This window comes from Lepidochelys olivacea, assembly GCF_965140295.1.
Source record: "Lepidochelys olivacea isolate rLepOli2 genome assembly, chromosome: 5".
Classification (NCBI taxonomy): domain Eukaryota; kingdom Metazoa; phylum Chordata; order Testudines; family Cheloniidae; genus Lepidochelys; species Lepidochelys olivacea.
The window spans coordinates 96,469,571-96,493,082 of NC_140415.1; the positions used below are offsets into that span (position 1 = coordinate 96,469,571).

Sequence of the window (23,512 nt, forward strand, 5' to 3'; positions counted from 1 at the left end):
GCAGCCTGCTGCTTAAATTTATCCTGTGTGTGTGTCTGTCATTCATTCACCTGCATCTACTGATAAATAGCTTGGTGATTGTCATTAGCTATGCATAAAATTGTTGTAAATTAGAGATTTTTACTGGTTAAGCAGCCTTGTTAGTATTCTTTAGAGGTGGAGTTCACCGGAGTAATCATTTGACGAACAAAGCTGGTGAGGGAGAAAAGGACATAGTATCATTTCCAACAGAGAAGAGACAAGAGTTGCATAAATAAATAGGATGTTTGTCCTATTATTTCCACTAACATGACTCACTGTTTTGGTTCAAGACTGAAAATATCTTAGAGGAAACAGAGGAAACCTAATACTGCTACTTCTAAAAGATCTAAAAGCTGTCAACATTTCATCTGTGTTCTTGTCTTGAATTTATCTAATGCAAGGCTCAATATGAGCTGTAGTTTGTATTAAGATCAATATTGTGGTAAGCTGAGAATCCATTGCACTTAATATGTCACCATAAGAGAAATTTGAAAATCTGTGGACAATAATACAAGCAAATAGCACCTGAGAAACTGATTCTGTATTGGCACGGTTTTTTGTTTTGTTTGTTTGTTTTTTTGCTGTAGGGAAAAATTGTGCAGGGCCTGTAGACTTTTATCTTTTACAGTAATTAAACTGAAGTCTCTGATGGCTTAATTAGTCTTGGACACTGTCATGTTTTAGTTAACACATAGCAATAATTGGTGAAGAACCTGTTGTTTAGACTTGAATTATATTTGTATTAGATGTCGTGTTATTCAGATCCCTAAATCTGATTCGCATCTGTTGCTGAGATATGTCTCTATTAAGAAGATTTGCCATTTAAGTGGCTCCACTGTATTCTCCAAATGCTGTTTCTTTGGTGGAGCATTACTGAAAAGAAGGTGACATTCAGGAAAAAAAAATCTACATGTGATTCTGTTTAAACTATGATGCGAAGATCTCCTTGTCCTTGTGTATTTCAAAGTGACATTTAAAGCCAGGATTTATTTTGGTGCTAAGCACAAGTATCACTTTGCATTCCTGATGTTAATTGATTGCACAATCCAGAAGTCAGAAAATTAAAATTTAAGCCCCTTGTGGTAATGTTAATTCAAACACATTGAACATCCCATATATTTCAAGGTATACACTTAATAACAAACTTTAATATGCTAATGTACACATTTTATTTCAGAGATCTAATTTAAATTGGAAACTTTCCATGTCGATATTATAATGCTAATATAGCACTACAGTTAGTATCATAGCTCTCTAATATTGGCAAAAAGTACTATAATGCATGTGTGACGGGCTTTTAAAAATATATTCTAACAATGGCCTGGATCTCCAAAAGGAGTTAGGTGCTGAAGTCCTTGTTTCAGGCATCTGAGTGCTAGTTTTGGCTCCATTGTGAGGCACAAAACTGCTGCCTAACCCCTGTAGCCACCTAAACTCACTTGGCACTACATTTTCAGAGTAAAAGTTCCCTCAGTGCCTATGTTTCTGCTTCTGGGCATGTGTCCTGCTGTCTCCCTCTAGGCACCCAGGCACCTATCTCCTAAGCCCCTAACCACCCCACTGAGCAACGTAAGTTACACCAAGATAAGCGCTCATGTGCACAGTGGTACGTTGGCGGGAGAGTTTCTCCCCTCGACATAACTTCTGCCATCGGGGAGGTGGTTTTATTATGCCAATGGGCGAGCTCTCTCCTGTTGGCATAGAGCATCTTCACCAGACGTACTGCAGGGGCGCAGCTACATTAGTACAGCTGCACCGTTGCAGCACTGTACTCGGAGACATGCCCTAAGTCATTTTTAATGTGTTCCTTCCCTATTTTAGCCTCTGATCCTACCTCATTTTCACTGGCATTCACTTTGTTAGATGTCCAATCACTACTAATCTATTTGGTGAAAACTGAAACAAAAAAGGCATTTAGCACTTCCTCCATTTTCTGTCATTGTCTTTCCCCGTCATTGTGTAATGGGCCTACTCTCTCCTTGGTCATCTTCTTGCTTCTAATGTAATTTGGAGAATGTTTTCTTGTTACCCTTTATGTTTCTAGCTAATTGAATCTCATTGTATTCCTGTATTAGAAATTCTTTCTAATTTTGTCCCTACATGCTTGTGGTGTTGTTTTTTTATATTCATCCTTCATAATTTGACCTACTTTCCACTTTTTGCAGGACTCTTTTTTGAGTTTTTGTAGGACTCTTTTTTGAGTTTCAGATCATTGAAGATCTCCTGGTTAACTCAGGGTGGACTGTCTTCCTACACAGTGAGATAATTTGCTCTTGTGCCCTTAATAATGTCTCTTTGAAAAAACATCAGCTCTCCCAAACTGTTTTCCCTTTAGACTTCCTTCCCACCGGATCTCACGTACCAACTCCTTCAGTTTGTTTAAATTTGCCTTTCTGAAATCCATTATCTGTATTCTGCAGTTTTCTCTCCTACCATTCCTTAGAATCATGACATCTATCCTTTCATGATCACTTTCACCCAAGCTGCCTTCCACTTTCAAATTCTCAACCAGTTCCTCCTTATTTGCCAAAATCAAATCTAGAACAGCCTCGCCCCTAGTTGCTTTCTCCACTATAGGTATACAGGGTATGCTTCTTTCTGTGAATATGGCCAGCTCTGGCCAGTGTAGAGGAGACAGCGATGGTTCTGCTTACTCGCTCTCTCTCTCTCCTCCCTGCCCCTTTTGGGATTTCTGTCTCTCGGGGTACTGGGGGGGTACTTGAAGAGCAGGGATGGCAATTCTTTCCCCTCAGACTGCCAACCACACTAGGCAGAATCTAATCCTCAGTAAGAACTACTGTCCTGATTTTCCACCACAACACTGCAGTAACAGTTACTCGGCCCTCTTGGTCTACATGGGCTGCTAAGATGCCAGACACACACGTCTTTTTAGACAGAAGTATCATATACTCTTAGCCACATTTCAAAGCACTCACTCTAACCAAAAGTTGCCCTGTTTCAGTCTCCCACCCCTCTGCCTTTGTGTGTTGCAAGAGAAAAATCTCTAGTAAATTATTTCCCATATTGTGTTCCTGTTGTGAGCACATGTGAAAATTTGTGTTGATATTATTGTTTTTACAATAATGGCTTTACTTTTTCATCTCATTAATATTAAAATCACCACAGACAAAAGTTTTAGATTGCCACTGTATATTACCTTTCAGTGCATTTAATTAATGTGTATTTGTCCTACAATATTATCATTCCCTAATCATTGTACTGAGCAAACACCACAGTGACATGGTAAGTTGCTTTGTTTTGTTCCATATGTCTGTGTTCCAAGTTTTCCAGAGTTTTAATTGGTTCCCTGTAGAATAACATTTACCAGCATACAATATAGAAAATGCTGACTGTATTTGTTATCATATATTTTAGTACATTGGTGGCAATGGATCACTTTGCTTCTAATTGTGATTGTGAGATTATTTAATGCAACTATAATAAACTTAAAAAACAATACCCCATAGTGTGCCAAATTGTATTAAGGTCCATTTTTAATAGTGTGAGGATGTTGGGGGGGGGATGGGGCGGGGGGGGGGCAAAGTCTGGTTCCTAAAAGCTTTTATATAAAGTTTATGTTGAAATATATTTTGTATGCAGTGTTGTTGCAGCTGTGTCGTCCAGTTGGTTAGTCTTCATAAACTGATGATGTGGTGTTGTGTAGTGTCCATGTGGTGGGTTCCGGTGCCATGGCAAAATATATTTTGCTAGTTGGGAGCAGTTTGGAAAGCAATATAGAGGCTTGCTTGTGGTTACAATGAGAGGAATGTGTACGGCTGGGAACATGCAAGGCCGTCCTTAGGATTTATGGGCCCCTACGCAGTATTATTAAACTGGTGCCCCTATGTCCAACTTGCTCTTAGCAACACAAACATAAGCTTACAGTATTGGAAAACTTACCGAATGCACTTTATTAAAACCAGTTTAAACAAATTAAGCACACTATAATGCTAATGGACCCTCCTCCCCTCAATTACTGACACACCGAGCTTCGTACGGAGCAGACGCTGTGGAAGCCTGGGTTCGCAGTCTGGGGGGAGGGATGAGGCAGCAAAGGATACCAAGCCTCCATGGTGGTGGGGGAGATGGGGCAGGGGGAACTGGGTCTCCAGTTGCTCCCTGGGGCCAGGGCCGAGGGGGCTTATCTACAACAAGGAGCACCCAGTGATCGGGATGTCCGTCCAGTGGGTGCTGGTGCCGTCTCCGCCCAGCATGGTCCGGGAACCCCATGCTGTCGAGCCTCCGCATTCGAATAATGGCGGGGCCGGCGCACAGGGCGAGAGGGGAGCTGCATGCACAGGGCCCTTGCATCATCGCTGCCCCAGGCCCCACAGGGGCCCGAGAGCACAGGGAGGAGGCCGCGGCCACGTCCTGGGGGAGCCCAGCTGTCCACAGTGCATGGTGGCGCAGCAACCAGAAACCCCTGGGCCTGCCGCTGACCCTCCCCCCTCCCGCACCACCAAGTGGTATGAGCCTTTGGGGGGAGGAGGTGGGGCCGGAGCGGAGCTGCAGAGGCTGAGAACTCCTCTTCGCCCCGTCACTGGCAGGAGCTCTCAGCTGGCAGCGGGCTGGCTGAGAGGAGCAAGTGGGCTGGGGGAGGGAGAAGGCAGACCAGGGCCCGCCAGCCGAAAGCAGCCAGGGGGAGGGGCTGAGCCAGAGAGGAACCAGCGCTGTGGCCACTCTTTGGCTGGCCGCCCTGGGCACCCGTCCCAGCTCCCCACCCCTGGTCCCAGTGATGCCCCAAATTTTCTGGTGCCCTACGGAGCCATGTATGCTCCATATGCCAAAGGATGGCCCTGGGAACATGAAAAGCAAAAAAGACAAAATATATGGTGCCTAATGCTTCATGCCAATGTTATATTATCAGCATTAACTCCATTGACTGCAGAGGAGTTATTCTGATGTTATGCTATGTAATGGAGTAGCGTATCAGGTCCTAAATCTGTGGTGTCCCACTTTCGATACACCAGTTCCAGCACTGTTCTGATAAGAGACTTCTAGTACAAAAGAAAACTGGGCTGACTGAAAAAGAGAGCTCCCTTTCAGATGCAGTGTAAGCTAAATTAGTGGTGACTGAAGGAGTGTGGGCTACACCTATGTCACAGTTAGACCATTACAGTCTAGGGTTTGAGTTAGGGCTCACCTGTGGTGCTGTCAGTGTGGAGGGCTAAATTGTTTTGCCCTCTGAGGCAGACTAACCCATGCAGTATTATTCCTCACAGCAATCTGAAACCAACCAGTTCAGTCTGTTAATAGTCTATTTGGATTTTATGGGCTCAGCAAAAGTTATAAGCTGTAGCCCATGATCAGAAGGGATGCCGAGTAATTCCTAAACTCAGGAAATTGCAAGGGTGCAGCCCTTGCATATAGATACAAAAGGTTAATTGTTCCCCTCCCCATCCCTTGCTTACCTCTGGAGGGCTGGATGTAATCAAGCTTGTTTTTAGCTATGACTATAAATAGAGTAACTCCCCAATTCTCCCTCCTCTTATATCATCCTCACAAGGATGAGCTTTGGAGACTGAAGACTTATTGGTGACTACTGACATAAGTTGAAAAGTGTACATGTCGGGGAAAAGATGATACATGAACACGACATCTCTCTAGAACTATGATATTTTCCACTGCCCATACTCAATATGCTCTCTGATTAGTACAGTGATGAGGGTAGTACAAAAACCCATATAAAATAGCACAGCATATGCAAACCTTCATAGTTATTAATTTCTACTTCTTTTTCCACCCAAACTTGATCCCGGAGGTCCTCTTCAGTCAGGACTATTTACATGCCAAATTTCAAGTTTCAAGCTTTAGTCATTCACATTATTTGTGGGAAGGGAAAGGGTAGCAATGGTGTCTTCAAGTGGGAAATGTTTCCTTTTTCCAACACATTCCTAAGTCAAAAACAGTATAGCGCAGGTAATGCTCTAATTCTCCAAAGGGAAGGGGGAACTACCAGAAAACCTTTGGGTGGAGACCAGTCATGAAAAGCTTTATCCAAAAACGATGAAATTTTCAGATGGGTCTGAACATGTAAAAACAGACATATATTTGTGTTCGGGGCAGTGGTTTTACTCTATCTAACATCCATATGGATTGCTTATATATTTGTCATTTTTAAATGGTTATAAAGCATCCAGGGGTTATGAATATATAAGTGCAGAATGTTCTGTCTTTCTGTTTTGTGCAACCTTTATTTATGAAGACTGACATTTCATTACAAGAGTGAAACACACAGACAGGTGGACAGAGTTATAAAAAACAGAGCACTCAGGATTAGTTTATCAGTTCCAATATATTTCCTATTAATATTAACAGTGATGTTATACATATATTATTAATTCATTTGGATAATTAGATTATTACCTGCTTTACTGCTGTATTGGTTTAGGAATATGTTGGGGGAAAAAAACAGCCCTTTCTCACTGTAACAGTTATTCTTCTGTGCAAAAGATGGAGGCACCAAATGAGGCTAAGCACTCTTTGGTCATAGATAAATAACATAACATATTATATTAAAATAATAGCATTCATGACTGCAATTTTGGAAAACCAGTAATTACCTATATTTTCTAGTACATCATTTTCTAGTATACCATAATTTCATTAATGTAGCCGTTGTTGGAAGCCTATTTTCTCTTTCATATGTAACTTTAGTGCCCTCGTGGCCAAGATGGAGCCTGCTCTGCAGGTTCCTCTGGCCAAGAGAAGGTGCGCACAAGAATGCATCAGGAAAAATCCCTTCCACCCCAGGGGCACCTGTTCCACCCCCTACTCCTCCCAGAGTGAACACACCCACCCACTGGAAAAGTACAGTGGATATAACAAAGGGAAATATTTATTTACAGAGGGATGAGAGGAGAAAAACAACAAGGGGAAATCTAGGGGGAGCAGTAGAATAGGGTTGCATCCAAACCAAGGCCCCACAGGCCCAGTGGTAGCACAATCTGAAAGGGCAGACACTGAGCAATGTGTCTGCACACAGAGTTCAGGAGCCACACAGAGCGACCACCTCCCCACTTAACTAGCTAGCAGCCTCCTTATTCCCAATGCAGAGTCACAAGCCCCAGTACTCACAGCCCCATGCAGCTCTGGGCAGCAGTGATACTGGGTCTAGCTCCGGCCTGTCCTTCTCGGGCGATTCCCCACTGGCACAGTGCTCCTCCTGGCCCGTCCTGGCGTATCCCCGATCGGCCACCCTGTCCTTCCCAGGGTTCAGGTAGGTTCTCTCTCTGCCTCACTTTGTGAGGGCCTGTGGGCTGCATCCCCTCTCTCTCTCTTTCTCGCTCGCTCGCTCACTCCAGAGCCCCACCTGGAGTTTCCCTCCTTTCTCACACTGCTCCCCCTCCCCGGTTAGGAAAAATATGTAAAGGGGCCATGCTTTCTAAACCCCAAGGGGTCACACATACATACCCAGTTTCCATGGGATATCACCTTGACATACATCTCTCACAAAGACACTTGCGCTCAAGAGTATTACAATAGATCTCCCCAGTGAAAAAGAAAAGTTACCTATGGTAAAGAGAGTGTTTTGGGAAAATCCTTCCAGGAAGTGGGGTTTCTAGTGGGCGTAAAGGGAGTTAGGGGAGTCATGCTAATTAATTTCTACATTTTCAACCAGGAAAAAAGAAATTATTAATAAAATAATATTAATATAAGAGAATATTGGACATATGCAGAGCCATCCATGCTACAGACAAAAAAGGGAGGGAATTAAAAAAGTTAAATTATGTTAAAATGTTCTTTTTTTAAAAAGGCAAATTTAAAAATTGACTTCAACAGCTCAGTCATTTGTTCTAGCTACAACTATGATTTTTGCCCTCATCTATAAGTAATATGATCTGGTTCATTATATTTCACCTCAATTCTTTCACAGGTATGGAAGCAAACCTGAAACCCAAGATGGGGTCAGTGCAATTATTGCTAATCCCTTTTCGCTCCACTATGCATCCAACATAATTTTGAGTATTGTTAATGATGAATGTGAGACAGAAGCTCACATAGAAGATCTGTAGCAAAATGAAATGTAACCATGCATATTATATAATTGTGTGTGCGTGTGTATGCAAAATATGCAATTTCACACACATATATATTCCAAACAAACAAAACATACAAACACACACACATAAAGAGTACATATATTCAAACAAAAAATACATTAAAAATCTTAAGATTGCCAGGTAAAGCACTCAAGTCAGAAAATGACAATGTTAATACCGCCTGTACAATCTTAATGTTGCTCCCCAGTACAAATACATTACAATTACATGGTCACATACTATTTTTTCCCAAGGACCACTGCCTCAGTTCCGTGTGTGACCACATGTTTCATGTACTACATACCATCCAAACTATAACTCAATAAGAAATGTTTGCCGTAGGATTTATTATGGCTCTCATCTGGCATGCAGTGTCTGAGTCTTGATACATTTATCATTTTATTATTTATATATTATATATTGATATTTTATTTTTAGATGTTAAGTGACTATCCCCATTTTAGAGTTAGAGAACTGAGGCACACAGTAACTTGCCCAAAGTGGGGAATCTGTGGCACAGGCAGGAAGAGAACTTGCACTTACTGCATCCAAGACCAGTACCTCTTTGATAGAGTCCTCTTGACTCTGAAGTATTGCTGATTCATGCTTAAACAATAGTTCTACTGAGAACATTTTCCTTGTTCAGTCATAGAGGATATGTCCTGCTTTTGTCTTGGCAGGGAAAGCAGTTAGGTATCTTTATTTGGCCTGAGATCATTTCAATGGATTTTTCGTTTCTCTTGTTTTGTCACAAAAAAGTGTGTGTGTGTGGGGGGGGGAGGTTGTGGTTTTTGTGTGTGTGTGTGGCTAAAATCAAGTTAGTTTAATATCTGACTGACTCCAGTTGGAATTATTTCTAGGTGTAAGTGCAGAACTGGGCTTTAAGAGACAACTTTTCAGACACTGGTGCCAAAGTTGTGCCCACAAAATTTGTGTGCACACCTACAACATGATCAAAATATGCAGCTGTATATGTATGTCTCTGTTTTCTTGAGAAATGAGCAGTTTTGGATGACAGGTGATATTAGGCACATGATTAGACACATGCCAAGTCCAAAAGCAGCACAGGGTCTGAAGATCTGGCCTGAATAGTAAATTATGGAAACACTTGAGAATTGAACATTTAACATTTAAAGGTTAGAAAATATCAAGGAAAATCTGTGCCAGATCAATAGGTGGAATAGATCTGATTTTAAAAGGAGCAGACAAAGCTTTTGAGGAATGTTGTTAGTTCTATGGCAGTTCTCTTGATATTTAAATAGTTTCTGTGCTTTATTTGTGCTTTCAAGCCATCCTTTTTAGGGGGGAACAGCACACAGAGATCATTTTTTAAAATCTATTTTTCACAATGTGGGTAGTTGGTGTCATGAATAAGTTAGACTGCGTAGAGGTAGGATCCAGAAATAGGCAGAGCTGATTAGCATGTAAACAAACTCATCAATTACTTCAAATGGATATTTTAAGTCATTGGAAACTATTTCTTGCATAGAAGTGAAATTTACTACTGTGCAGAGGCCCAGAACAGGCCCTATGTGTAAGGCTGATTCCCTGGATGAACTGTCAGAGTGTAGACCTGAACCTAAGAACTGTGGATTAGAATTCACCAGGAAAAGGAATTTCTATTTTGCAGGAAATTCCAGGTTGTCAAAGTTTCGCTTTGATCTGCGTGGGAATGTAATGTTGACATCACAGAATTTGCGGCAAAATGGAACAGTTTGGTTGAGCTCCACCAACCAGGCAGCCAGCCAGCCAGCCAGGTTTCATTCATGAAAATTCAACAGAATAGATGGAAAACTGTTCCATCAGAAATTTTTCAATCAGCTCTACTCTGGATTTTAAAGTATGAGCCTTTACTGCCTGAGCTAACTGACCCCGACCTGCTAAGAAAGCCTATAGTAGGCTCATCAACTTTTTGCATGTAGTCCAACCACTACTAAAGGGGGACAGAACTCCCCACTGAACAAGTGTTTGTTACATATTCGCTACTTAAGCCCCACATACATCCTCTTTTCATGGCCGGTGGCACACAGGCCTTGTACTAGGCTCAACTCAAAAGCCCTCAAGCCAATGGAGATATCATGCTGCCTGCTATTCTGGGACAAATTCAGAGAATATTCTGAAATGACTGCTCAGGGTTGTGCTCATGGATCAAAAGGTTAGAACTGAGCCCTTAATATCCATTGAACAAATTCTCTGTTAAATGGTTTAAAGTCACATTCAGTTCACATGCATCTAAAGAAGTGGATATTCACCCACGAAAGCTTATGCTCCAATACGTCTGATAGTCTATAAGGTGCCACAGGACTCTTTGCCGCTTATTCAGTTCACAGGATGTATTCATACCCTGTTCCCAAAGGGACAGATCCTGTTCCAAGCTTCCAGCAGAAGCAGCCAGGTTTAGTTCTAAGGGTTCTCCCATAGGGGAAGAATTCAATTCTTTGGGCCACACTGAGGCAGCAGAACTGCTCCATGGTTGCTACACCAGCATCAGGACTGGAGTAGCCTTCACAGGCACGTCACCCGCCATGTGGTTGCCAGTGGGCAGTGACTGTGCAGCACCTTACCTACTAGCCATATTCCCGTCATCCCATGCACTTTCCTCTTCCAAAGAACTATGGCATAGAGACATGCAGAGAATCCTCATAAAGCTGCCTTCTGTACTCTCTTCAGGAGTGCCCTAAATCTTGCCCCTGTCCCATGGCGTAGATGTTGCAGTGGTTCTATTGCAGGCAGGGTCCACCACATGCACAGAGAGCAGAGTAAGATCTGGGGCAACCCCCTAATTCAGAATGCGAGGTTATCATGTCTGTTTTGTAGGGGAGAGGGTAAGAGGAACTGGTGCAGGAATACTGGTCTGAAGATTGTGAACATAATGTATGATTTTCTTTTTATAGTAGAGGAAGTCAGCTCACAGCAGCTCCTTCTATGTAGGAGCATTTCAACCTTGTATTAATACAGTAAGGAGGAAAGGAAGATGATGTCTTGATTGTAATTGAGATATCATGATGTGATTAGCCACTGTTACAGTATATATTAGCTGAAGTCGTTGCAATCCTGATTCAAAGCATATGTAGGACATATGAATGAGTCAGATGATAAGAACGAATAATAAAGGTTTCTTACCACAGTTGTCTTATTTTCAGAGAACAAAGCTAGGTAGAAAAGGAAGTTTTACTATAAAATACCAGAGTGCATCTTCTATTTGGGTACCAGATTGCAGGGGCAGTTTATTGTTTAATAATATACATAAATTTCAAACTGTGTTGTACTTTTTGATCACTATGGGCTTAATCCTCAGCTGATGTAAATCGATGTAGCGCTGTTGGCTTAAATTGAGCTATGCTGATTTACACCAGCTGAGAATGTGACCTGTGTCTAATTAATTTCATACCTCACACAGGGAATATCAAGAGTCAATCTTTTAAAAGTGAATACGTTGTTACAGTGTGACTACTGCACAGAATATATCTTTTATAAAGCCGTATAGAAACTCATTAATCATAACAGAAATCTGTGGGTTCCACTCAGGGGGGCAGAGATTTGTTTAGTGACACAAATCTCACTCATCTACCTAGGCTGCTTTCAGGTTTTCAGAATTGCTAACAATTGAGTATGGGTTTGCATTAGTACAAGGGGGCTCCGCTAGGTGGAATGGATTCCTTTACAAATTTTGCTGAGCTGGAAGAGGAAGCTTCACATTTGATCCCCATATTTTTCTTCTAGCTAATTGACTAGTCCCAGGACATGCAGGCTAGGTTTGTGTGGGGGGGAAGAGCTTCTGTTCTCTGAAAGTATGTCTGCACTGCAATGTAAGCCTAGGGTTCAAACTCAGGTGCAAGCCTAACTCCTCTTCCATCTACATACAAATTGTGCTAACCCAGGACTCAGACCCCGTGTCCCAGCCCGTTCAAGGGCTAGAGTGGTCACGTTTGGGAGGGTGCTAGGAAGTCTGGGATATGGACGTTTGGACTCAGGGCCACATAATGCAGCGTAGATTCTGGAATCCCAGGTTGGGACACAGCTTTCTATAATTCCGAACCTGGGGTTGCAAATGAGTGTAGACGCTCCTGCTCTAGGTTAACAAACTCAAGGTTTGCTAATTCAAGTTCTACTAATCCTGGGCCTACGGCACTGTAAAGCACATTAGGGATGTTCTCATTGAGAATACAATGGCAGTTCAGCAACTCCTGGGAGGCTGAGTAAGCACTGAAGGAGCCTTCCAGAGGAGCTGAAAATGCTGATGATAGCAAGTACTGGGGCTCTGCAGGAAGAGCTGTCATAAATATAAAGGGAAGGGTAACAACCTTTAAGTATGCAGTAATATAAAATCCCTCTTGGCCAGAGGTACAGAATCCCTTTACCTGTAAAGGGTTAAGAAGCTCAGATAACCTGGTTGGCACCTGACTAAAAGGACCAATAAGGGGAGAAGATACTTTCAAATCTGTGGGGGGAAGGTTTTGCTTTCTCTTTGTGTGTGTTCTCTCTGAGACAAAGAGAGAGACCAAGCAAGTAATCTAGCTCCTACTGAATGATACATCTAACTTACAGAAATAGTAAGTAATAGCGAGGAAATACGTTAGAGTATCTTTTGTTTTAGCTTGTGAATTTTCCCTGTGCTAAGAGGGAGGTTTATCCCTGTTTTTGTAACTTTAAAGTTTTGCCTAGAGGGGAATCCTCTGTGTTTTGAATCTTATTATCCTGTAAAATTACCTTCCATCCTGATTCTTTTCTTTTACTTTTTTTTACAGAGGTGTTTCTTTTACTTTTTTTTCTTTATAATAAAGTTATGTTTTTTAAGAATCCTAAAAACCCAAGGGTCTGGTCTGTGCTCACCTGGTTTACCTATTTGGTTGGTAGATTATTCTCAAGCCTTCCCAGGAAAGGGGGTGAAGGGGTTTGGGGGGATATTTTAGGGAAACAGGAACTCCAAGTGGTCCTTTTCTTGAATCTTTGTCTAACTCACTTGGTGGTGGCAGCGATATCAAGGGCAAGGACGAAATGTGTGCCTTGGGGAAGTTTTTAACCTAAGCTGGTAGCAATAAGCTTAGGGGGTCTTTCATGCGGGTCCCCACATCTGTACCCCAGAGTTCAGAGTGGGGAAGGAACCTTGATAAGAACAAAGTGCTGTTCAGAGCATCGTAAGAGAAGAGAGCATGATCTTTCCTATCAAATAAAACAGAAGACATGACGGGAGGAGGTACTGCTGCACTCCAAAGTAGGCTGGCAGGACTGTGTAGCTAAGCTCTCCAAGGAGTATAGGCCTTGTGGAGTCTTCCTGTTAACGAGGAGTGATCCTCTGAAAGCCAAGAAGCTAGCTAAGTCATATCAAAAGTGAACAAAGGCTGCCTGCATCATGCTGATTGTTGACCTGGAGTATCTGCTAGTATCTGAAGAGGCTGTGACAAATTAACAGAATGGTTTTCTCAGAAAAATCTTTGAAAGCAGATTGAGGTGTGACCAGTGACAGGTAATACTGCCAGTATGGTATGATTCTGAGTGCATTAATACAAATTTTGACCGCTGCTGTTTCACCGTGATGCTCCAAAGGGATAGTGTCTCTTTGTTTACAATGTAATGAAAATGCAGTATGAAGTTGCCTTAGGGAAGCAGTACCTTGTGCATTGATTATATTGTCACAGACACATTACAAGATTAGGCCCTAAATGCTAAATTTTGAAGATAAAATTATATTTTTAAATTTTGCAATCAGAAAAGATAACTTTATAATCTATTTACTATAATCTCAAACCTATTTGTACCATTTTCTTTGCCAGATCTTAATTGCCTGTTAACATCTTTTCTTGAAATCATCATAAGATACTTTAGCTATAGACAGTGAAAAAGTTGGCTATTTCTGGAACTATGTTTGATAATTTATAATCTATCGTGAATTCATGTTACTTCCCTAAGTAACCCCTGGATGATGTTGCATTATTTGTCAGTAATCATTAGCTGAGATGGTGATGTCATTCCAGGAAATATTGCCTTTTAGAGATTGTATTTCAAACACTGCATCCTCAGCAGAACAGATCCAAGGTTAAAAATAGCTGGCTGCATGATCACCGGTTAAATTGCACACCTGCAGAATTGGAGAAAAACCCCAGGATCTTTGGCTCCAAACACACAAACTTTTCCCAGTTGAGCTAAAAAAATGTTTGTCACTTAGCACTAAATAGTAAGTTGATAAGCACTGAGTAGCACTAAAGCTTATATCATCTACAAGCTGCTGCTGCTAGAGGTCTAGGTGATCACGTACATTTGAACAGGTCTGATATTCCATACATCAGAGGACAGTATGAAACAAATTCTAATATATTACACTGATAACATGCTTGTGGTGGGTAAGATATTTGCACTGTTAGAACATACAGGTTTCCTATGCTTCTGTGAGGCACAGCGGCCACTAATTAGCTATCTGGGTACGTTGGAATATAAAGGCTTACACTATAAGATTTACTATGTTGGAATATAAAGACTTACACTATAAGACTTACTTTAATTATCGTGTCTAATAAATGCCTGGATCAAGTGGTAGAGATGCTTGGGACAGGAAACACAAATCACTGCCAGTATGTGTGTGATGCTGGCTTATATGAATCTCTGGATATTAATTGAGTGATTTAAGTAGTTATCTCTAGGAAAAAGAAGAAGGATGGTTCACAGGTTAGGGCACTAGCTGGAGACAGGGGTTCAATTCCCTACTCCACAAGTCTTCCTGTGTGACCCAGGGCAAGCAACTTAGCCTCTCTGGGCCTCAGTTCCCCATCTGTAAAATGGGGGTAGTACTTTCCTACCTCACAGGGGTGAGTGAGAATAAACATGTTAAAGACATGTGCTCAGATACTGTGGTAATAAGTACATAACATAGATAGAAAATTAAATATTTAAGAGGTCAGTGAGATATTTATAGAGGGACCCAAACTATGTGGTGTTTTGTTGTTAGAGTTGAACATGTGCTTGATTGTGCTACATGGGATGGGCAGCAAGAGCTGAAGTGTTTTCTGTGCCACTCGTTCTTGCAGCAGGAACTTCCTGGAGGAGATGTACTTACAGAGGGGGGGTGAGCCTGACCATAGGCCTTTTGTGTTCTGGGAAATCAAATGAAATGACCGAGGGTCATTGTGTTTCTGTTGCCTATATGTTATTGGTTACACTGGAGAACGTGCTACTAAGAATTATTTTTGTATATTCAAATGGCGCAGTGAGTTACCTGCTCAGGTTGTATCACATGTGAGTAATTTTTGTTTTGTTTTGGCATGAAGCAGCATTTGACTTTGTAGGGGAGGGATTAGGGATAAACTCCTCCTAAGGCAGAGCAGTCAAAGCAGCCTTACTTGCTACAATTTAGATGCTGCTGGAGGGAGCCTGGGAGCAGGCAGAAACCTGACTCCCCATATGAGCTACAAGGTGTTTTGCTAATTTGTGATCTGATTGATAGAAAACAATTTAAAAGGCCTTGTGATTGTTCCATGTATTTTACTGTTCTTTTCTCTCCCCTTTAATTATTTAAAAAATGTAAAAAAAAAAAATTGTTCATAGAAACCTTTCTTGGTTCTTCAGTGGAATATCCCTGCCTCTCAGTTTGCAGCTTTGACTGGGGCCTCCTTTCCACTGGGCTCTGCCTGATCCTCACATGCAGTGAGGCGCAGGCTCAAAGGACTACCAACTCAGGCTGCAGTCTGGACCCCAGCCCAGAGCTCGGACTTTCAGCCTGCTAGGTCCCAGCAGGAGCTGCTGCTACAGCCCATGCAGATGCAGTTGCACATCCTCCTCTAATCCAGGAGCAGGAAAGCTCAGATCACAGTAGGAAGTAGGGGTGGGATTTTGTGCCAGCTCTCTAGCCAGTCAGAGGTCTGTGTGGGTGAGAGGCCAGCTTCTTCCCCTGCCAGCCAGGGTTCCAGGGTCAGTGCCAAATTTCACAGCATCGCTGTTGGTCTGGGGAGTGGGACTCCACACGAGCATCATTTGACCCAAAGTTTCTAATCTTTGTATTTGCTTCATTTCCAAAGATTCTATTATTTTGCATTTCTCTTGGATGTATTTAAATGAGTGGCCTTAAATACAGAAACTTACCTGTGGAGTGGGTACTAATGGTGAGTTCTCATAGTTACCTGTAGTGCAGCTGGTATACACTATCTACCAATTGTCTGATATACAGTATCTAATGCACTTCTACAAGCTTGTGGAGGTAGCCAGGAAGAACTATTTCAGATCAATGCTGCTGCTTTTTTCCAAGAGCCTCTTGGCCTAATGAGATCAGGATGCTTTAATGGATAAGGATATTTATTCTGATAAGGGAGAATTTCATATAGGAACATAAAAGTTAACTTAGCTTTAGGTTAAGCTCTACCTTTTAATAATAATTAAAGATTACTTGTTTTTTAATTATTTTTATAGGGGACATTGACAGGCAGAGCTTTTATTCCCATAAGTAACATGTTAATATCTATTTACTGGACTTTTCATGAATAATTAGTTTGATCATGCATAATTCAACTAGTGCAGGCTGCCTCTTTAAAACTACTGCAGACACACTATTTTGCAATAAATAATCTTTAGGATGGAGAAAGAAGATGAGGTCTCAAGCCTTCTTCTCAGAGTCATTGTTTTTTTTACATTTTTAGAAAAAATGAAGACCTATGATAAGCGGCTCTCCATAACTGAGAGAATAGGCTGAAACTACGAATGGGGGGTTATACAACAGGTCAGACCAGATGATCTAATTGTTCCTTCTGGCCTTAAATTCTATGAATCTATGGATTCCATATGATCTATGGAAGGTCTGTTGGACATAACGTTTTTTAAAGGAATGTTTTCTGATCAAATGTGATAAAAACATAGATTTTGTGAAAACAACTTTTTTGCAGACCCCCAGGGCAATTAGAATGTTTCAGCTGCCATATTTCTGGACGCTGCAGCATTGTTTTAAAGTATGGGAGCCTGAAAGTTAAAGTGAAACCTACTGGTCAATGCTTCTGTGGGTCATGAAAGTGAAACAAATGGTGAACAAGCAGCCAAAATAGTGAAAGTTATTTTTTAACAGTCTTTCATTTTTAATAGTTTTGGGTGTTATAAGAAACATAGATAAGGACATTTTAATGTATTTATTTATTAAATATAGGTCTTTTAACCTGACTTTGTCCTTTAAAAATCTGGAGGCATGCTCAGGACAGTGCCTGTGTTTGATTAGGAACATTCCATTATCTGGGATTCTTGGTTCCTCTAGCACACAACGAGGGGAGTGAAATTCCCACGTAAATTGCCGTATGGAAGAGGATTAGAGAATGGGAATTTTGGAAGGAGCTGTTACAGTTACCAGGATAACTGTATCTCGTGTCTGATCCCTTCTTGTCTGTTCAAGTGCACCCCCTCTCAGATCTTGGGCCTGTAGCTATCACCTCAGGGTAGAGTCATGGAATTCTCCCACTCTCAGACTGGGCTGCAGTCCCCTGTGATCAGCTGTGATTACTTCAGCTGTCCTGTTTGTCTTCAGCACCTCCAATTGCATCCCCTCCAGGACAATGACAATGGTAACCAGTGACTACATTGCCTTCTAAAAGCAAAGCATTATTTATTTAGAACAAAAGCATTTAGGAGAAAACAGATCTTACAACAATAAACAGTCTACATGCTTGCCTGTCTTTCTCTAAGGCATACCATTCCTGGAAGCTAGGGGATATCCAGTGTCTGTTCTCCCTCTGCAGAGCCTCTCTCTATGTCAGCATGTCCCCCTTGACAGCAGTTGACGTGTCGTCGTCCCCCCCCCACCGCCCCCGGAAAAGAGATTTTTACAATTGTTTAGAGTCTGAGAGAGACATGGTGGGTGAGGCAATATCTTTTATTGGACCAACTTCTGTTGGTGAAAGAGACTCGCTTTGGCACTCCACAGAGCTCTTCTTCAGGTCTGAAGTTCTTTCGATCTCTTTGTTCCCAGCATTCCCAGCAGAACAGCTGTGTCACTTAGTTGGAGACAGGATACAGTATGCTTGAAGCTAATACTTTTCTCATTGTCTTTTAATTGCCCCCTAAGTGTTGTTCCAAGGTTGCTTATCTGGGCTCATTGGGTCGCTTCCCTGCTTGTTTTTTCCACTGGCTACTACTGAGTTATATCAATACAGGAAATCCTAATAGCCCACCATAATTGTACAATAATTTTATCTCCCTATCCAAGTCTCATATAGGGTTCACAAAATTATTACATCTCAGTATTCTTAGACTATTACATAGTAATGCCATGTCAGTCACAAGAGGGTTGAAGAGAAGATGGGTAGATAATGGGATGGGGAAATAAAAGCAGGGAAAATGTGGGCATGTGAAGAAGGCAAATGCTGGTTTAGAAATTTGAACGCTCCTTGTCCTTTAAAGCAACTACAAAGACAAAGGATTATTGGAAGCTGCTATATTTAGGTTTTTATCTCACCTACCCAATTTGTTTCTCTTTGGAACTGCAGCATATCTTTATAGCAAAGCCACTGCTAATTAGTAACATGGGTATTTTGTGTGAATTTTAGTGTACAGGAAAGGTGTCACATGGACAATGCTGGAGACTGAAGTTCTCTCTCTTTATTTTATTTTTATTTAAGAAAACACGATGGTGTCTGAGCAATCATATGGAGCTGAAGCTGGATCTGGAGTTTAATCTCTGTGCCTATTCAATCCTAGGCCTTTCTGCTGAAACTGCCACTGCGGTTTCTTGCTTGTTAGTGTCACATTTTTAGGATGTGGACATGTGTTCACTGGGAAGTAGACAAGATCAAGAAACTCATTTTATAGAGGCACCATGACTGCCATATAGATGGTAGATACTACTGGTTGGATTGGATTCTGAGAGGTGACAGGCTCACTATCTAATTATCAACCCCCCTGATCCATTCAATCCCTTATTGCTTTTGTAGAATACACAAATGCCACAAAAATAACCCAAAGGCTGAAATAGCACATTTGTCAAGGAGCTAAAGAAAAAGAATGTCAATACATTTCTGTTTGTATTAAAGAAGCCAAGAAGTCATGAGTTTTTATTTAGTCATTAGGATGGCACTGAAATTGGCATTATTTGGTAATCCTAAAAATATTTTGAGCAAGGACAATTTGAGAAAGGGGAAAAATTAAAAATTGGGTGTGACACTGGCAGACCAGGTGCCAGCTCATGCCAAGGCCCCTAGGCCTCACTGAACACTGACAACCATAGCTGGAAACCAGTCTGGTTCAACTGTGTGTTAGCATTGATAAAATAGATGTTAAGCTGATAAGAATGTGTTTAGTGTTTAGACTCAATGAAATGTTTGTAGGATGCTGCATGCATTCATCTCGCTTATATCATCTTTAGCCCATGGTAAAAAGTAATATTGAGTGTTTGCATTATAAACCTCTGTAGTTGTGTAACTCACCAAATAGAAAAGAAGAATTAATTAATGTAAAGTGCTGGCCCACTGTTCCATTGTGAAACATCAAAGGACAAAGGACTTTTGGTTGGTTAGGGACTATTTAGAAAAGCTGGACGTGCACAAGTCCATGGGGCCGGACGAGTTGCATCCGAGAGTGCTGAAGGAATTGGCGGCTGTGATTGCAGAGCCATTGGCCATTATCTTTGAAAACTCGTGGCGAACCGGGGAAGTCCCGGATGACTGGAAAAAGGCTAATGTAGTGCCAATCTTTAAAAAAGGGAAGAAGGAGGATCCTGGGAACTACAGGCCAGTCAGCCTCACCTCAGTCCCTGGAAAAATCATGGAGCAGGTCCTCAAAGAATCAATCCTGATGCACTTGCATGAGAGGAAAGTGATCAGGAACAGCCAGCATGGATTCACCAAGGGAAGGTCATGCCTGACTAATCTAATCGCCTTTTATGATGAGATTACTGGTTCTGTGGATGAAGGGAAAGCAGTGGATGTATTGTTTCTTGACTTTAGCAAAGCTTTTGACACAGTCTCCCACAGTATTCTTGTCAGCAAGTTAAGGAAGTATGGGCTGGATGAATGCACTATAAGGTGGGTAGAAAGCTGGCTAGATTGTCGGGCTCAACGGGTAGTGATCAATGGCTCCATGTCTAGTTGGCAGCCGGTATCAAGTGGAGTGCCCCAAGGGTCGGTCCTGGGGCCGGTTTTGTTCAATATCTTCATAAATGATCTGGAGGATGGTGTGGATTGCATTCTCAGCAAATTTGCGGATGATACTAAACTGGGAGGAGTGGTAGATACGCTGGAGGGGAGGGATAGGATACAGAAGGACCTAGACAAATTGGAGGATTGGGCCAAAAGAAATCTGATGAGGTTCAATAAGGATAAGTGCAGGGTCCTGCACTTAGGATGGAAGAATCCAATGCACCGCTACAGACTAGGGACCGAATGGCTAGGCAGCAGTTCTGCGGAAAAGGACCTAGGGGTGACAGTGGACGAGAAACTGGATATGAGTCAGCAGTGTGCCCTTGTTGCCAAGAAGGCCAATGGCATTTTGGGATGTATAAGTAGGGGCATAGCGAGCAGATCGAGGGACGTGATCGTTCCCCTCTATTCAACATTGGTGAGGCCTCATCTGGAGTACTGTGTCCAGTTTTGGGCCCCACACTACAAGAAGGATGTGGATAAATTGGAGAGAGTCCAGCGAAGGGCAACAAAAATGATTAGGGGTCTGGAACACATGACTTATGAGGAGAGGCTGAGGGAACTGGGATTGTTTAGCCTGCAGAAGAGAAGAATGAGGGGGGATTTGATAGCTGCTTTCAACTACCTGAAAGGGGGTTCCAAAGAGGATGGCTCTAGACTGTTCTCAATGGTAGCAGATGACAGAACGAGGAGTAATGGTCTCAAGTTGCAGTGGGGGAGGTTTAGATTGGATATTAGGAAAACCTTTTTCACTAAGAGGGTGGTGAAACACTGGAATGCGTTACCTCGGGAGGTGGTAGAATCTCCTTCCTTAGAAGTTTTTAAGGTCAGGCTTGACAAAGCCCTGGCTGGGATGATTTAACTGGGAATTGGTCCTGCTTCGAGCAGGGGGTTGGACTAGATGACCTTCAGGGGTCCCTTCCAACCCTGATATTCTATGATTCATATTCTATGAAAGACTTTGTTGATTGCCTTTCCCCAACTCCCAGAAGAGGAGACAGGCACCAATACTTGTTCCATCAGTTTGAACTCTGAAGAAAGGGAATAAAAATCCCTGGCCAGACGAACCTTATTATGTTGCTTGGAATTTGGAGAGGGCAAAATTTCTAAGCATAAAGAAGGGATTACCAAGCTGCTTAGCCTGGGTTAGCTCTGAAGGACATAGAAAGCTTGCATATCACAGCAACTACTGTTACCTTTTGGAACCTGAGGCTTGGTTTACACTACAGAGTTAGATTGACAAGGCATCTTATGCCGACCTAAATCTGTAAGTGTCTACACTAAAATTTTGCTCCTGGTGACATAACTGTCCTGCTACGCTGACTTAGGCCATGTCTACCACTACCACTTATGTCAGCAAAACTTATGTCGCTCAGGGTTGTGAAAAAACTCACCTCCTGAATGACCTAAGAAGTTTTGCTGGCATAAGTGGTAGTATGCACAGCACTATGTTGACGGGAGAGCTTTTCCCACCAACGTAGCTACCACTGCTGGGTGGTTTAATTATGTCAATGGGAGAGCTCTTTTCCATTGGCATAGAGTAGCTACACAAGAGATCGTACAGTGACGCATATAGACATAGCCTTAATAACTCCACCTCCACGAGAGGCATAGAGTCAGTGTCGATGTAGTTAGGTCGGCGGAGTGTTAGTGTTGCTTACATTGACAGTTACTGGGTTTTAGAAGTCATCCCACAATACCCCACACTGACAGTGTAATCGGTACAAGTGCTCCTGGTGAGGAAGTGCACTGCTGACATAAGGAGCAAAGTGTAGACACGCAAAGTGTAGATGTAATCACTGTGTGATGCCATAAGTTAGGTTAACTTAGTTTTGTAGTGTAGACATGCCCTAAGACAATGACTCATTTGTGTGTGTATATTTACCTGCTTTAACCTTGTAAATCACTCTTATTTCTTTTTCTTAATAAGTCTTTAGTTAGTTTATTATAGGATTGGCTACAAGAATTGTCTTTGGTGAGAGATCTAAGGTACAGTTGAGCTGGGGGTAAGTCACTAGTCCTTTGGGACTGGAAGTAATCTGAATATTGTGATTTTGTTGGCATAAGGGACCATCTATCACAAAGATAGGGGGCAAGATAGACTGGAGTACCCAAGGGGACTGTCTGTGACTCCATATTAAGGCTGTTGTAGTGCTCGAGGAGTTCACACTTTATACTTGGTTGGTGAAATCTAAGTATAGAACACACAGCCAGTTTGGGGTTTGTGCCCTGCTTCTTCACAGTTTGTCCTGAGGTTGGCACTCACGGTCATGAGCCACTCTAGACAGCTTGACATAGGGAAATAAAGAAGTAGAGAAATATCGATGATAGAAAAGATGTACATTTAAGTCATAGGTGTCTGCTCTAGACAGTTTTTACAACTGCATTGTTCAGAAAGGTATCTTGCTTAAGTAGTTTCCTTCCAAGTGCACAGGAGATTGGGAACGATTGACCTGGTTTTATTACCCAAGCGTATTTTGAATGATTGTGTTCTACATAATGAAAAAAGAGCTGTACCTCTTTTTTCTCTCCTGGTAGAGTGAAGATTAGACATTTGTATTCTTTTATTAACAGGTAATTGAGGCAAGTATGCTAATTATAGCTCTTTGCAGGAAGATTAGATTTCACTTGAGAAAGTGTAGAAAATTAACTCAAAATAACAAAATGTACTTCAACCTTCAGACATGGAAAAGAACCTCTTTAATTGTGTATGTTTGGATGTGAGACACCTATATTAGTGTCAGACACATTTGTTTCTCAAATTAAGATGCACAGCTCATTAAAAGCAATAGGCTAGAACATTTCTGTACAGTTGGCATCTCATTAATGATGTGTTCAAGGAAAAGCATAATTCGCAATCATCTGACGTGTGTGGGGGTGTGTGTATGAATTGTGCATGAACCTCTCTGAAATACTTCGCATTTACACAGCATGTTTGGCATTTCCCCGTCTATTGTTTGGAAGGGACCCAATTTTACCTGATATTGAATGTCCTTAATTCCTGTTGCTGTCAGTGGGAATTAAAGACATGCAGCACCTCACAGAGGTGTGCTCGTCTTCTTGCAGGATCAGGCTTAAGGCTAGTTACATTTTTAAAGTTGCAAATATCAGGTCAAGTGGCAGACAAGGAAAACAGCTACTACCAGAAGAACTCACCATGCTTTGTGATTCAGTGGTTTGTCAAGTAGGTCTTCACCCCTTACCCCCATGCTGCTTTGATAACTAGGTCTGTGTAGTGTGTTTAGCATCTCACCATTCGCACTGGAAGCTGCTTTTCTCATTATTCCACCTACACCATTGATTTTAGTGGGAACTGACCTATGTGAGTTCAGTCCATATGTCTAAACCTGG

The 23,512-nt window shown here is 41.9% G+C and overlaps 1 protein-coding gene across 1 annotated transcript in view; it reads left to right on the plus strand.

The window, feature by feature from the left end:
• The window catches only part of PRUNE2 (prune homolog 2 with BCH domain), a gene marked incomplete at its 5' end in the record, with an annotated part of 185,171 nt that overhangs the window by 20,627 nt on the left and 141,032 nt on the right, over positions 1 to 23,512 (plus strand). The window lies entirely within an intron of this gene.